This window comes from Scyliorhinus canicula, chromosome 2, assembly GCF_902713615.1.
Source record: "Scyliorhinus canicula chromosome 2, sScyCan1.1, whole genome shotgun sequence".
NCBI classification, from domain to species: Eukaryota; Metazoa; Chordata; class Chondrichthyes; order Carcharhiniformes; family Scyliorhinidae; genus Scyliorhinus; species Scyliorhinus canicula.
Genome location: NC_052147.1, coordinates 2510348 through 2527411, shown reverse-complemented (window position 1 = coordinate 2527411; position 17064 = coordinate 2510348). Strand labels below are relative to the sequence as shown.

The 17064-nt window shown below is 52.9% G+C and overlaps 1 protein-coding gene across 2 annotated transcripts in view; it reads right to left on the bottom strand.

Annotated features, from left to right (window-relative positions):
- Positions 1-531: 531 nt before the first annotated feature.
- The window catches only part of vash1 (vasohibin 1), a 75862-nt gene continuing 59329 nt past the window's right edge, over positions 532-17064 (bottom strand). For both annotated transcript variants that reach the window (XR_005463738.1, XR_005463741.1), the window contains one exon: positions 532-1141. The gene's annotated coding sequence lies outside the window, so the exon portion shown is untranslated. The remainder of the gene's footprint in view (positions 1142-17064) is intronic.

Below are 17064 nucleotides of genomic sequence, written 5' to 3'. Positions count from 1 at the left end.
GCACTGTGCCTGATCCTGTTCTCATGCGAAGCCTCATGTCTTTTCTGCTGCTATTTCGGCCAGCTCAGTCAGCATTGGGAAAGCCGGGCAGGGATATGCAATCCTGTAGGCCGTCCTGACCTGAAGGACTCAATGGGTGTATTTACCCACAAAGCCGTGACCAAAAAGGAAAAAGCAGACTGCGTCCAAGTCACTCCCCAACAACATGTCACACCAATTTAAAAAATAATAATAATTTATGGGATGCGGGCGGCAATGACTCGAGCAGCATTTATTTCCCAGCCCCAGTTGCCTTTGAGAAAGTGGTGGTGAGCTGCCTTCTCAAACTGCTGTAGTCCCCGAGGTGGAGGTACCCCCACTGTGTTTTTTTGTCACAGTTGAATACAATAGGCCAGTTAAGAGGGGCAATTAAGAGTCAACCACATTGCTGTGGGTCTGGAGTCACATGTAGGCCAGACCGGGTAAGGACGGCAGATTTCCTTCCCTAAAGGACATTAGTGAACCAGCTTAAAGAATTTCCCAGAAACCAGGTTCAGAGTTCATCCACATATTTATTTATTGGGTACACTTAAATCATACAAAATAGAAATACAAACCATTCATCAAAAAACAGTGTATGCTGGTTTTTAAAAATATGTCAGAGTTTGCACAGACTCACGAGTTGAAGCTCTGAACAGTTGGGCTGCAGTGAGTGAGCACGAGCCGGAGTAATTCACTTTGTTCTGTCTCGAGCCTTATCCACAGAGGAGGCAGCTGCGAGAGTGACAAATAAAACCAGGGTCTATATATCAAATGTTCGCAGTTTTTGCTTTTCAGATCTCGACAGACCCATTGTTTATTTCCAGTATTTGTTCTTGTTTTGTTTCAGCTGCAATATTTTAATTCCCCACAAAAAACCTCTTTCAACGTGAATGATTTTGAGTTTGGGGCCTTGGAGCTGCCCTCACATGGACTGGGTTAGCTTTATCCCAAACTAATCTTATAGAGCATTGTCAGAAGCAGCAGTTCCCCATCGATGTGCGATGCATCTGAACCTCGGACCCTTAGTTCAAAGTGGCAGTGACAACTCTGAGTGGGCGACAGGATTAAGTGTGGGAGTTTCACTGAAGCAACATTTATTTATTAATGCCGCATCTTCTTTCTGTGAAAAACAATGCAAAGTATTTTGTGTACAATGAATTAGGAACAGGACTAGGCCATTCAACCCCTCGAGTATGTCTCACCATTCAGTGAGATTATGGGATGTTCCTTCTCCAAGTCCGACATGAGGAATTTATTTTCACACGGTGAGTGGTTAGGATCTGGAGCACACTGTGGTGGAGACAAATGCCATCAAGTCTCTCAAAAGGGAATTGAATGATTACCTGAAGAGAATAAAATGATTGGGGGTCGGGGAAAAGACACGGGAGTGGAACTAACCAAGTTGCCCTCATAAAGCCAGCATGGACATTGCTGGCCGAATGGCCTTCCCTTCTATGCTGTAACAATTTGATTCCGTCCAACAGCCCTATGCTTTATTGAACATAGAATTTACAGTGCAGAAGAAGGCCATTCGGCCCATCGAACCTACACCGGCCCTTGGAAAGAGCACCCCACTTAAGCCCACAGCTCCACCCCATACCCATAACCCAGCAACCCCACCCAACCCCTTTGGACACTAAGGACAATTGATCATGGCCAATCCACCTAACCTGCATGTCTTTGGACTGTGGGAGGAAACCGGAGCACCCAGAGGAAACCCACGCAGACACGGGGAGAACGTGCAGACTCCGCACAGACAGTGACTCAAGCCAGGAATCAAACCTGGGACTCTGGAGCTAAGTGACAATGCTAACCACTGTGCTACCGTGCCACCCAAACCCTTTATACCCTTGGCTAGCAAATATCAATAATTCTAATAAAAACTATTAACTGAGCTATGGCAAGAAGTGGAAGAGAAGAAGTGCTTTCTTAATCTAAAGCCCACTGACTGAAACATCGGGAAAGATGCATCTATTTCCACACAGAATCATACGAAAAATATGATGAACGACCTCTAAATTGTGTATCGAGTCATGTTAACTGAGAAAGGATTGCTGTCTGGACATAGGGACGCCCCCGCTTTTGAATACTGCAATCGGATCTTTGTGCACAGCTGATGGTTGCTTTGGATTCATGTTTCATACAAAAGATGGCATCTCCCAAGGGAAGGGGCGGTTCAGTTTTCGTGTATAATGTCTCCTGAAAAGATCTCACTAATGTTCAGCATTGAGTTGACTGCAAAAGCTTGGATACCAGTGTGAATCTTATAATTACAATATTAAGCATTCAAAATCTAGTCCTGAGAATGCATATCTGTAAGAGAACAGGGAAGGAATACACGCTTAGTTCCCTCACTGGGTGGGGAGTCAACAGGGAGTAATGAGAGAGCTTGGAGCATTGTCACGGAGTAATCCTCTTGTAAGCGGACATGGATAAGAGCTGGGAAGAGATGCAGGTCATGAACTCTCTATGCACAGTGCTAATATTTCAGATAGGAGCAAGCACACATTCTAGTTACATCACATACAGTTCAACTACTCTTTCTTCCTGCTCCCTGAAGTCTGGAACCTAGCCAGCAGCTTTGCTCATTAAGCTACAGTCACTGAACGTATCCCTTCTCGAGAACTCAGAATGGATATGAACAATCACAATGCAGCCACAGAGAGGAGGAGATAGACAGCATTTGCAGTAGTTTAATTAATAAAGTTGAATTTACAAAACAAAGAGCGATCCACATTTCACCCAGAGAAAGGAAGGAGCGTTTTGTAAAGATGTCTCTCCGTGTGGCTTGCTGGGATTGATTTGAGCGAAGATTCTGGGATACCCTATACTCACGCCCTGCAGCTTAGTCACATTAAATTAGAAAATGAAAGCACCTTGCAGTTTGTGTCTGTTTTGCTCACTACAGTACAAATCAAAAATAACTGCAATTTGATCTCTGAACCATCATTCAGCCCTTGCAAAAGTAATATTCAAAAAATGTATTTGTAAAATTGATCTCGCACAAGAAATCAGAAGCAAACTAGACTGGGCCTAGCAGTAATATCAGACGCAAGTCATACAATGAAATACATGATGCAGACAGGGCAGAGCATTAGTAAATCTGTCACCAGAGACATTAAATAGAAAAAGGCAGTGTGTGGGATTCTCCGTCTCGCCAGCTGGCCAATGGGGTTTCTCATTGTGGGCAGCCCCACGCCGTCGGGAAATCCCCGGGCGTGGGTGCACTGCCGGCGCAACGGAGAATCCCAGCAGCGGAGAATTCAGCAACGTGCCCGTGTGCGTCACCCTGTCTGTATTCATCGCAAGTGAATGCCACAGATGAAGTGGAACTGTCCTTCAAAGCCTCACCAATCTTCCCAGTCCAACAAGGTAATTTCATAGAACATAGAACATAGAACAGTACAGCACAGAACAGGCCCTTCGGCCCTCAATGTTGTGCCGAGCAATGATCACCCTACTCAAACCCACGTATCCACCCTATACCCGTAACCCAACAACCCCCCACCCCTTAACCTTACTTTTTAGGACACTACGGGCAATTTAGCACGGCCAATCCACCTAACCCGCACATCTTTGGACTGTGGGAGGAAACCGGAGCACCTGGAGGAAACCCACGCAGACACGGGGAGGATGTGCAGACTCCGCACATAATGGTTTCATAATGGTTTGTAGAGCACTGACATCCAGCAGCCTCTAACCCCAGCTACCTCTGCCCTATCTCAACCCATGACAAGCTGGGGAGGTGTGAAGTGGTACCCAGGATCTCTGCCAGCAATAGGGATTGTTTTTTGGGGATGGAAGTGAATACCAAGTCGGAGATTGTGCGTCTTAGAGACTGTCTGAGAATGCCAAAATGGCGGGGTGAGGGTTTGAGAATTCTTCCAATTGGACTGCTTTGTTTGATAAATTTGTGTATTCTATATTTCACAGCAGGATACACTGGCGCAGACAAATTAAAGGCTATTTTTTTCTGGGATGTTTGGAAGCAGTGGGAATAATGAAATGTACCTGACTCTTCGGGATCAATGTTACACTAGAAGGATGTTGTTCACAGCTGGAGGGAGTGGCCAGAAGCAGCTGTTTTATGGTGGGCATTAATCTATTGGTGTGCACGAGGGGCTCACTCGCTTTACCATACAGCATCCCATGTCTTAAAGTAGCCACTAAATATCTACATATATCCTTTTAAACATGTTACCTTGCGAGAATGAAATGCATTTCATACTAAAATGAAACGGCCCATTGCCAGTGTCTAACAAGCACACGCTACCAGAATCTGAATATCCTGATTCAGAGTGATTCCTGTCTGAACACTGATCACAGTCATGATCCCTCTTACCGCAAGGTCACAGACTCAAGAGTGGAAATAGCATAACCAGAACAATTGATTTTTAAAAATTCTTTCTCTGGCCGCCGCATTGTACGTGGCACTATTGCTGACGCTGATACTTAATGGACTTTATCCATTTTATTCTCCTTTCACAGCCAATGTACAATCCACCACATGCTCTATATACCCACTTAACCTGAAGTCACAGAAAGTAAGCGCGCAGGTACAGCGGCAGTAAAGAAGGCAAATGGTATGTTGGCCTTCATAGCGAGAGGATTTAAGTATAGGAATAGAGATTTTTACTGCAATTGTACAGGGCCTTGGTGAGGCCACACCTGGAGTATTGTGGGCAGCTTTGATGTCCTTATCTGAGGAAGGATGTTCTTGCTCTCGAGGGAGTGCAGCGAAGGTTTACCAGGCTGATTCCTGGGATGGTGGGACTGTCCTATGAGGAGAGACTAAATGGGTCAGGATTATATTCATTGGGTTTAGAAGAGTGAGAGGGGATCTCATAGAAACTTACAACGTTCTAACAGGATTAGACAGGGTAGATTCAGAAAGAATGTTCCCGATGGTGGGGGAGTCCAGAACTAGGGGTCATAGTTTGAGGTTAAGGGGTAAACCTTTTAGGACTGAGGTGAGGAGACATTTCTTCACCCAGAGAGAGTGGTGAATCTGTGGAATTCACTCCCACAGAAAGTAGTTGAGGCGAAATCATTGTGTAATTTCAAGAAACAATTAGATTAGCTCTTGGGGCTGAAGGGATATGTATATTTCCATGCAGTCGTGTTCTGCTATCCCAAGACAATGTGAAAATCCCCTAGTTGCCAAACCCCGGCACCTGTTTTCTAGCTAATACAATTCATATATATGCTGATAAGATTCTTATATCTAAAAGAATGAGAACAAGTCAAGGCAAACATACACCAATTTAGCTTTTTAAATATGTATTATTTCATGTGGTGTGGGGGTGGGTGGGGGGGGGGGGGAATCGCTGACAACATGGATACACAATTGTTTAAACGATAGGAAATAGAGAATTAGTGAATGGTTGTTTTTTTGGATGGTAGGTGGCATTGGGTACTCTTAAATTTACTTTAAACAAAACTTTGACATGGACCAAACCCAGCAAGAGTTTCTCCGCCATCGCCGGGATACCCCAGGTCCAATGGGTAATAAATGGCACGTATATGTCGCCTTGTACTCACCGGGCCATCTGGGAGTGCCCTACGTTAACAGAAAGGATTCCACTCCCCGAACATACAGCTCATGTGCGACCACCACGTGAAGATCATGTATGTGTGTGCCCGCTTTCCGGGGAGTGTCCATGAAAGCTACATCATGGGGCAGTCGGTCAACCCTGCCCTCTTCGAAGACCACCCCAGGATGGGCGGCTGGCTCTTGGGGGATAAGGGGTACTCACTGAGGACCTGGCTAATGACTCCAGTAAGGAGGCCGGAGGTCGAAGCGGGGAACCGATACAACGAGGCCCATACAGCCACCAGGGCTACCGTTCAGCGGTTCATCGGACTCCTCAAGGTACGGTTCCCATGCCTCGACCACTCCGTGATGCCCTGCAGTACACTGCCCGGAGGGTCACCCGCTTTGTGGTGATCTGCAGTTTCCTCCACAACCTGGCCATCAGCTCCCCCGAGTTCCACCCCTCTGTTGAGGCCGTTTCTCGGGGTCAGAACACGGGACTGGGCGGCACCGCTGTACTTGTGCCACATGTGAGCCGGGGCCCCGAGAGGTCGAGGTTGGCTCACATTGCAGAAGAAAGTGACAGAGACATCATACTGTTGTGCACAAGGGTGTTTCCCTCGTCTCCCGATGCTGCCGCCCCTTCCCCCCCCCCCCCCCCCCCCCATAACTACCCCTCCCTCACCCTGGGGCCCTCAGTGATTCCCGATGTGCTTTGCCTTTCCAGCTGTGACGCTACAACTAGGTGTGTCACCAGGATGCACATCAGAGGTGGATGCAGCCAGCTGCTTACCTCATCCTGTGGTCTTTGATGCCCCTGGCGGGTGCCCTCTGGGGGCTCTGGCTCACTTGTCGGCGGTACAGGCACAGCTGAACCCGAGACACGGCCTCATCAGAGGGGTGGAGCTCGGGGGAGCTGATGGCCACCATCCCCACTCCATGGGATGGGTCCGGGTTGGCACTCAGCACCCCCTCCCCCCCACCTGGTGGCCATTGGGCCCTGGGGCTCACCTTGGGACGGAGGGACAGCTGGTTCAGGCCCTAGCTGTCCCTTTATCATCTGGCTCTACCAGGCCTGGCAGTTCTCCATGGTCTGCACCATCGTGTCGACGCCCTCGGCAATGCTCCTCAGTGACTGGGACATGCCCTTTAGCTCCTTGGCCATCCCCATCTCAGACTGGGACAAGCTCCGCAGCCATTCCCATCTCAGACTGGGACAAGCTCCGCAGCCATTCCCATCTCAGACTGGGACATGCCCTTTAGCTCCTTGGCCATCCCCATCTCAGACTGGGACAAGCTCCGCAGCCATCCCCATCTCAGACTGGGACAAGGTCCGCAGCTCCTTGGCCATCCCCATCTCAGACTGGGACAAGCTCCGCAGCTCCTCAGCCATTCCCATCTCAGACTGGGACAAGCTCCGCAGCTCCTCAGCCATTCCCATCTCAGACTGGGACAAGCTCCGCAGCCATTCCCATCTCAGACTGGGACAAGCTCCGCAGCCATTCCCATCTCAGACTGGGACAAGCTCCGCAGCTCCTCAGCCATTCCCATCTCAGACTGGGACAAGCTCCGCAGCCATTCCCATCTCAGACTGGGACAAGCTCCGCAGCTCCTCAGCCATTCCCATCTCAGACTGGGACAAGCTCCGCAGCCATTCCCATCTCAGACTGGGACAAGCTCCTCAGCCATTCCCATCTCAGACTGGGACAAGCTCCGCAGCTCCTCAGCCATTCCCATCTCAGACTGGGACAAGCTCCGCAGCTCCTTGGCCATCCCCATCTCAGACTGGGACAAGCTCCGCAGCCATTCCCATCTCAGACTGGGACAAGCTCCGCAGCCATTCCCATCTCAGACTGGGACAAGCTCCGCAGCCATTCCCATCTCAGATTGGGACAAGCTCCGCAGCCATTCCCATCTCAGACTGGGACAAGCTCCTCAGCCATTCCCATCTCAGACTGGGACAAGCTCCGCAGCCATTCCCATCTCAGATTGGGACAAGCTCCTCAGCCATTCCCATCTCAGACTGGGACAAGCTCCGCAGCATCTCAGCCATTCCCATCTCAGACTGGGACAAGCTCCGCAGCCATTCCCATCTCAGACTGGGACAAGCTCCGCAGCTCCGCAGCCATTCCCATCTCAGACTGGGACAAGCTCCGCAGCCATTCCCATCTCAGACTGGGACAAGCTCCGCAGCCATTCCCATCTCAGACTGGGACAAGCTCCGCAGCATCTCAGCCATTCCCATCTCAGACTGGGACAAGCTCCGCAGCCATTCCCATCTCAGACTGGGACAAGCTCCGCAGCCATTCCCAGCTCAGACTGGGACAAGCTCCGCAGCTCCTTGGCCATTCCCATCTCAGACTGGGACAAGCTCCGCAGCCATTCCCATCTCAGACTGGGACAAGCTCCGCAGCCATCCCCATCTCAGACTGGGACAAGCTCCGCAGCCATTCCCATCTCAGACTGGGACAAGCTCCGCAGCCATTCCCATCTCAGACTGGGACAAGCTCCGCAGCATCTCAGCCATTCCCATCTCAGACTGGGACAAGCTCCTCAGCCATTCCCATCTCAGACTGGGACAAGCTCCGCAGCCATCCCCATCTCAGACTGGGACAAGCTCCGCAGCCATCCCCATCTCAGACTGGGACAAGCTCCGCAGCTCCTTGGCCATTCCCATCTCAGACTGGGACAAGCTCCGCAGCCATTCCCATCTCAGACTGGGACAAGCTCCGCAGCCATTCCCATCTCAGACTGGGACAAGCTCCGCAGCATCTCAGCCATTCCCATCTCAGACTGGGACAAGCTCCGCAGCCATCCCCATCTCAGACTGGGACAAGCTCCTCAGCCATTCCCATCTCAGACTGGGACAAGCTCCGCAGCCATCCCCATCTCAGACTGGGACAAGCTCCGCAGCCATTCCCAGCTCAGACTGGGACAAGCTCCGCAGCTCCTTGGCCATTCCCATCTCAGACTGGGACAAGCTCCGCAGTGCCTCAGCCATTCCCAGCTCAGACTGGGACATGTCCCGCAGAACATCATCAAGGTCAGCCTGGTACTGGGTCACATCCCCCAGTGAGTCGGTCAATCTGCCGAGACCCTCAGTCATGGTCGGCACTGACTGCGCGACGCCTTGGATACCTTCACTCACGGTGCCGACATCGTGCATCAGGCTCTCCACTGTGGTCACCATCCTAACAGTGTTGGGCTCAGTGCCACGCATTGCCGGTGACATCTCCTGTGCCCGGAGCCTCTGGGACTCCTCCAATCTGCCATGGATCTGCTGGAGTAACGCTGACATCTCTCTCTGAATGTCCCGGCAACTTCCTATCGTCTCCATCAGCTCCGGGTAACCCAGTTGTGTGTGTCTGTGCTGGGGGAGGGTGGGGGTGACAGCTGGAGGGTGGGGGTGACAGCTGGAGGGTGGGGGTGACCGAGGTGGGTGTGTCTGTGCTGGGGGAGGGTGGGGGTGACCGAGGGGTGTGTGTCTGTGCTGGGGGAGGGTGGGGGTGACAGTTTTGCCGCGACTATTATGGTGGCATCCTCCGAGGTGTTCTCCGCGGAATCAGGAGAGGGGGCTGCCCGGGATGGGTCAGTGCCGTCAGCTGGATGGCCTGTGGGAAAGTGGACATGTGGTCAGTGGGAGGGATGGGTCGGTCAGTGGGAGGGATGGGTCTGTCAGTGGGAGGGATGGGTCTGTCAGTGGGAGGGATGGGTCTGTCAGTGGGAGGGATGGGTCTGTCAGTGGGAGGGATGGGTCGGTCAGTGGGAGGGATGGGTCGGTCAGTGGGAGGGATGGGTCGGTCAGTGGGAGGGATGGGTCGGTCAGTGGGAGGGATGGGTCGGTCAGTGGGAGGGATGGGTCGGTCAGTGGGAGGGATGGGTCTGTCAGTGGGAGGGATGGGTCTGTCAGTGGGAGGGATCGTCGGTCAGTGGGAGGGATGGGTCGGTCAGTGGGAGGGATGGGTCGGTCAGTGGGAGGGATGGGTCTGTCAGTGGGAGGGATGGGTCTGTCAGTGGGAGGGATGGGTCTGTCAGTGGGAGGGATGGGTCGGTCAGTGGGAGGGATTGGTCGGTCAGTGGGAGGGATGGGTCTGTCAGTGGGAGGGATGGGTCGGTCAGTGGGAGGGATGGGTCTGTCAGTGGGAGGGATGGGTCTGTCAGTGGGAGGGATTGGTCGGTCAGTGGGAGGGATGGGTCAGTCAGTGGGAGGGATGGGTCGGTCAGTGGGAGGGATTGGTCGGGCAGTGGGAGGGATGGGTCGGTCAGTGGGAGGGATGGGTCGGTCAGTGGGAGGGATGGGTCGGTCAGTGGGAGGGATGGGTCGGTCAGTGGGAGGGATGGGTCTGTCAGTGGGAGGGATTGGTCGGTCAGTGGGAGGGATGGGTCTGTCAGTGGGAGGGATGGGTCTGTCAGTGGGAGGGATGGGTCGGTCAGTGGGAGGGATGGGTCGGTCAGTGGGAGGGATGGGTCGGTCAGTGGGAGGGATGGGTCGGTCAGTGGGAGGGATGGGTCTGTCAGTGGGAAGGATGGGTCGGTCAGTGGGAGGGATGGGTCTGTCAGTGGGAGGGATCGTCGGTCAGTGGGAGGGATGGGTCGGTCAGTGGGAGGGATGGGTCTGTCAGTGGGAGGGATGGGTCTGTCAGTGGGAGGGATGGGTCGGTCAGTGGGAGGGATGGGTCTGTCAGTGGGAGGGATGGGTCTGTCAGTGGGAGGGATTGGTCGGTCAGTGGGAGGGATGGGTCAGTCAGTGGGAGGGATGGGTCGGTCAGTGGAAGGGATGGGTCTGTCAGTGGGAGGGATGGGTCGGTCAGTGGGAGGGATGGGTCGGTCAGTGGGAGGGATGGGTCGGTCAGTGGGAGGGATGGGTCTGTCAGTGGGAGGGATGGGTCTGTCAGTGGGAGGGATGGGTCGGTCAGTGGGAGGGATGGGTCTGTCAGTGGGAGGGATGGGTCGGTCAGTGGGAGGGATGGGTCTGTCAGTGGGAGGGATGGGTCTGTCAGTGGGAGGGATGGGTCGGTCAGTGGGAGGGATGGGTCGGTCAGTGGGAGGGATGGGTCGGTCAGTGGGAGGGATGGGTCGGTCAGTGGGAGGGATGGGTCGGTCAGTGGGAGGGATGGGTCGGTCAGTGGGAGGGATGGGTCGGTCAGTGGGAGGGATGGGTCTGTCAGTGGGAGGGATGGGTCTGTCAGTGGGAGGGATGGGTCTGTCAGTGGGAGGGATGGGTCGGTCAGTGGGAGGGATGGGTCGGTCAGTGGGAGGGATGGGTCGGTCAGTGGGAGGGATTGGTCGGTCAGTGGGAGGGATGGGTCTGTCAGTGGGAGGGATGGGTCGGTCAGTGGGAGGGATGGGTCGGTCAGTGGGAGGGATGGGTCGGTCAGTGGGAGGGATGGGTCGGTCAGTGGGAGGGATGGGTCGGTCAGTGGGAGGGATGGGTCGGTCAGTGGGAGGGATGGGTCGGTCAGTGGGAGGGATGGGTCTGTCAGTGGGAGGGATGGGTCGGTCAGTGGGAGGGATGGGTCTGTCAGTGGGAGGGATCGTCGGTCAGTGGGAGGGATGGGTCTGTCAGTGGGAGGGATCGTCGGTCAGTGGGAGGGATGGGTCTGTCAGTGGGAGGGATGGGTCGGTCAGTGGGAGGGATGGGTCGGTCAGTGGGAGGCATTGGTCGGTCAGTGGGAGGGATGGGTCTGTCAGTGGGAGGGATGGGTCGGTCAGTGGGAGGGATGGGTCGGTCAGTGGGAGGGATGGGTCGGTCAGTGGGAGGGATGGGTCGGTCAGTGGGAGGGATGGGTCGGTCAGTGGGAGGGATGGGTCGGTCAGTGGGAGGGATGGGTCGGTCAGTGGGAGGGATGGGTCGGTCAGTGGGAGGGATTGGTCGGTCAGTGGGAGGGATGGGTCGGTCAGTGGGAGGGATGGGTCGGTCAGTGGGAGGGACTGGTCGGTCAGTGGGAGGGATGGGTCGGTCAGTGGGAGGGATGGGTCGGTCAGTGGGAGGGATTGGTCTGTCAGTGGGAGGGATGGGTCGGTCAGTGGGAGGGATGGGTCTGTCAGTGGGAGGGATGGGTCGGTCAGTGGGAGGGATGGGTCTGTCAGTGGGAGGGATCGTCGGTCAGTGGGAGGGATGGGTCGGTCAGTGGGAGGGATGGGTCTGTCAGTGGGAGGGATGGGTCTGTCAGTGGGAGGGATGGGTCGGTCAGTGGGAGGGATGGGTCTGTCAGTGGGAGGGATGGGTCTGTCAGTGGGAGGGATTGGTCTGTCAGTGGGAGGGATGGGTCTGTCAGTGGGAGGGATGGGTCTGTCAGTGGGAGGGATGGGTCTGTCAGTGGGAGGGATGGGTCGGTCAGTGGGAGGGATGGGTCGGTCAGTGGGAGGGATGGGTCGGTCAGTGGGAGGGATGGGTCTGTCAATGGGAGGGATGGGTCTGTCAGTGGGAGGGATGGGTCGGTCAGTGGGAGGGATGGGTCGGTCAGTGGGAGGGATGGGTCTGTCAGTGGGAGGGATGGGTCGGTCAGTGGGAGGGATGGGTCTGTCAGTGGGAGGGATGGGTCTGTCAGTGGGAGGGATGGGTCGGTCAGTGGGAGGGATGGGTCTGTCAGTGGGAGGGATGGGTCGGTCAGTGGGAGGGATGGGTCGGTCAGTGGGAGGCATTGGTCGGTCAGTGGGAGGGATGGGTCTGTCAGTGGGAGGGATGGGTCGGTCAGTGGGAGGGATGGGTCGGTCAGTGGGAGGGATGGGTCGGTCAGTGGGAGGGATGGGTCGGTCAGTGGGAGGGATGGGTCGGTCAGTGGGAGGGATGGGTCGGTCAGTGGGAGGGATGGGTCGGTCAGTGGGAGGGATGGGTCGGTCAGTGGGAGGGATGGGTCGGTCAGTGGGAGGGATGGGTCGGTCAGTGGGAGGGATGGGTCGGTCAGTGGGAGGGACTGGTCGGTCAGTGGGAGGGATGGGTCGGTCAGTGGGAGGGATGGGTCGGTCAGTGGGAGGGATTGGTCTGTCAGTGGGAGGGATGGGTCGGTCAGTGGGAGGGATGGGTCTGTCAGTGGGAGGGATGGGTCGGTCAGTGGGAGGGATGGGTCTGTCAGTGGGAGGGATGGGTCGGTCAGTAGGAGGGACTGGTCGGTCAGTGGGAGGGACGGGTCGGTCAGTGGGAGGGATGGGTCGGTCAGTGGGAGGGATGGGTCTGTCAGTGGGAGGGATGGGTCTGTCAGTGGGAGGGATGGGTCTGTCAGTGGGAGGGATGGGTCGGTCAGTAAGGGAATAACAACTCACGTTTGACAGGTCCTCCGGTTGGAGCCCGGTGGATCATCTCCTCTGCAATGTCCGTCAGCCTCGGTGTTGGTGACCGCTCTGTCCTCGGCCACCCCAGCCACCTCCAGGGCCTCCACTGCGTCTAAGAACCTGACCAGGTCTGCATCCCTGAATCTTGGGGCCTGTCTCCTGGATGCCATTGCTGTCAGCAGGCTGGGGTTAGCTGTGCTTTTACAGCTGCTTAAGTGCTGCTCAAAGTTGTTAGCGGGGAGCTGGCGAGCCCGGTCCTGGCGAATCGGCTGGTGAGCCTTCATTTGCCGCGAGAAGTCTGTGAGGCATCGTTAAGTGGTTCAATTAATGTTGAATAGAGTTACCGGCCTCGCTGGGCCGAGTGCTGGGAAGCTCGCGGCAGTCCCCGCTTGCTACCACACTTGGAAATCTTTCCGGAGAATCCCGCAGTTTTATAGCCAGGGCTCAATTCTGGGATCTTCCTGTCCAGTTATAACACCAACTGGGGTTTCCAAGACATTTGCCTTATCTCATGATGTCTCACACATCACAAGTCAGCTCGGGCAGATGTTAGAGACAGAGGCAGCAATGGAGAGGGTCCATGTTGGAGGGCATTGGATCTCTCCCCCCCCCCCACCCAAGCTCTGCAGAGCTGGACACACGCTGAGCCTTCTCGGCCATCAACAAAGAGGACTATTCTGAAGCAGCAGCAGGATGGGAATAGAGGGATACGGATCCCGGAAGTGTAGAAGATTTTAGTTTAGACGGGCAGCATGGTTGGCGCAGGCTTGGAGGGCCGAATGGCCTGTTCCTATGCTGTACTTTTCTTTGTTTGAAAACGTGTTAGGCGTTGTCAGCATTTCCAGCATAACGCACATCATCAGAGAGAGATTGGAAGAGCCCATCTCCAGAATGAGTGCCATGATGTCTCAGACCTTTGTGCTGGTTTCCACCTGCATGGAAAGAATGACGATCTGTATGAAGCATCAGTAATAGCATGGAACGGGTATCTGCTGGTCCTCACCAGTGACCTTCACACTCAGGCTGCCAGTTTAACGAGGGTGAAGGGAAACATTATCCTGATCATTTAGTGCCCCAATGAAGTACAACAAATGGTCTCCAGCTCTGAGCTAACAGGGAAGTGCGGGTGGGCCATATGGGAAGATGGAGAAAGGGCACATGGAAAGCGGGATTCTGCTCAAGACTCAGAATATGGGGCAGGCCATATTAGACGGAGTTGAAGAGAAATTTCTTCACTCGCCGGGTGGTGAATCTTTGGAATTCTCGAGCCAGGGCTGTGGAGGGTCAGTCAGTAGTATGTACAAGACAGGGATCGATGGATTTCTAGAGAGTAACAACATCAAGTGATGTGGCGATGATGCGGGAAAATAGCGTTGAGGGATATCAGCCACGATCTAGTTGAATGGCAGAGCAGGCTCGAGGGGCTAAGCAGGCTCATGCTGCTACTGTTTCCTCTGCTCCAATGACATGCTGATCCTGCGCAGACAGGCTTAGAAATGGTCAGTTAAATGTGGAAACTGGCTGTCCCTCTGTGTATTCGACACTTTGCCATCCTTTGCTTCTTTGTCAAGTGTCCCTCCCCTGACTCTTCATGGTTAAAATTCCCCATTCCCCAAGTGTCTAAGTTAGGTAAAGGAACAGAAATCTGGGAGTATGATGCATGGATTACTAAAAGTAAAAACTCAAGTTAAGAAGGCCCATGAAATGAAGAAACCCGGCACTAGAGTCTGTTTCCAGAAGGACAGAAGTGAAAAGCTGGGAAGTTAGGTTAAACTTGTACGCAAACTTGGTTCGAGCACATTTGGACCGCTGTGAACATATTCTAAAAATGATGCAGGGGCCCTGAAGAAGGTGCAGGAAGGTTTTACTCGTGATAGCCAAACTATCGGGAAGCATTGAACAGGTTTGAGTTTTCTTTCTGGAAGAGACAGCTGTGGGTGATCCAATAGATTTTGAAAAAATTCCCTCGAGATCAGCACTTTTTTCTCATCCCCAATTGGCCTCGAGAAAAGATGGTGAGGTCTTTAGGATTACAAAAGGGTTTATTTGATAGGATAGACATAGAAAGGATGTTTTAACTGACAGGCGAGAACATGAGAGGCCATAAATATAAGAGAGTCATTAATAAACCCGGTAGGAAATTAAAAAATATAACTGTTGAGTACCCAATTCATTTTCTTCCTTGGTGCAGGAGTTGTGAATCTATGGAATTCCTTGCCCAGTGAAGCAGTTGAGGCTCCTTCATTACATGTTTTTAAGGTAAAGATAGATAGTTTTTTGAAGAATAAAGGGATTAAGGGTTATGGTGTTCGGGCCGGAAAGTGGAGCTGAGTCCACAAAAGATCAGCCATGATCCCATTGAATGGCGGAGCAGGCTCGAGGGGCCAGATGGCCTACTCCTGTTCCTAGTTCTTATATACAGAAGACTGAAAACACACACGAACAGACTCAGAAACAGCTTCTTCCCCGCTGTTTCCGGACTCCTAAACGACCCTCTTATGGACTGACCTCATTAACACTACACCCCTGTATGCTTCACCCGATGCCAATGTTATGCAGTTACATTGCATACCTTGTGTTGCCCTATTATGTATTTTCTTTTCTTTTCATGTACTAAATGATCTGTTTGAGCTGCTCGCAGAAAAATACTTTACACTGTACCTCGGTACACGTGACAATAAACAAAATCCAAATCCAATCCAATTTTTTCCAATTAAGGGGCAATTTAGCGTGGCCAATCCACCCACCCTGCACATCTTTGGGTTGTGGGGGTGAAACCCACACAAACACAGGGAGAATGTGCAAACTCCACACGGACAGTGACCCAGAGCCGGGATCGAACCTGGGGCCTCGGCGCCGTGAGGCAGCAGTGCTAACCACTGCGCCAGCGTACTCCCTTCGGCAGGAAAATTAGGAGAAACTTTTATCCAGAGTGGTGAGAAGGTGGAACCTGCTACCGTAAGTAGTCGTTGAGGTGAATAAGGGAATGATAGATTAGCAAAAGGAAGAGAGGAATAGAAAGGTCTGTTGATGAGGTTAGGGGATTCAGAGAGCAAAGAGGCTCATTTGGAAATGAGCATGGGCCTTTTGGGTGGAATGGCCTAATTCTGGGCAATAAATACCTTGTAAAACTCTATCAGAGGCTATCAACGCATTTAATCTCCGCTGATAGTCTCAAGACAATCCACAGCATCATAAACTCAGTCCACACATTCATTCTCCTTCCACATTTCATCGACATTCTGCCCTATTTACCATCCAATGAATCCCCTTCTACAGTCCACTTCACTCCACACTACCATGGATTCCAGACCTGTGCCATCGCTCGTGTCCCTCCCAGATATAAGATCACAATGAATTCCAGAAATACATGATAGACTATTTACCCGTGATAGACTACCTACCTTGACATGATACTCTTGCGGCTCCAGCAGTTCAGGAAATATTATGGTCTAGACAGCATCTTCTCTATCTCTACTTACCCGGAATTCTGTGCCTAACCAGATTTACATCAGGTCTTAATAGGAGCTGCCCTGTGTGTGATCACTCACACCATGGCCACCACCGGACGTCAGCTGTTAATGGACTACTTTTCCTGGGAGCCTAGGTCCCAGGGGCTGGTTTAGCACACTGGGCTAAATCGCTGGCTTTGAAAGCAGACCAAGGCAGGCCAGCAGCACGGTTCAATTCCCATACCAGCCTCCCCTAACAGGTGCTGAAATGTGGCGACTAGGGGCTTTTCACAGTAACCTCATTTGAAGCCTACTTGTGACAATAAGCGATTTCCATTCTGTGAAAGGAAAAAATTCTTCAAATCGCAATGTTTAGTTTTCTACTGATACATCCACGTTCATTGCGTACTTCAGATGATGGAAGCTATCAACTAAAACGATTTGGCAGAAAACACATCCATCCAATGGCTAGAGTGATATCATAGTGCAAACCACATCTTGCTTCAGAGTGCATCAATAAACCTTGATGTCCCCAGGCTTTGGTGGGCACGGGAGAAATAAACATTTCCTTGAGGAATACTGCCAGTTAGATACAGAGTAAAGCTCACTCTACACTGTCCACATCAAACACTCCCAGGACAGGTACAGCACGGGGTTAGATACAGAGTAAAGTTCCCTCTACACTGTCCCCATCAAACACTCCCAGGACAGGTACAGCACGGGGTTAGATACAGAGTAAAGCTCCCTCTACACTGTCCTCATCAAACAGTCCCAGGACAGGTACAG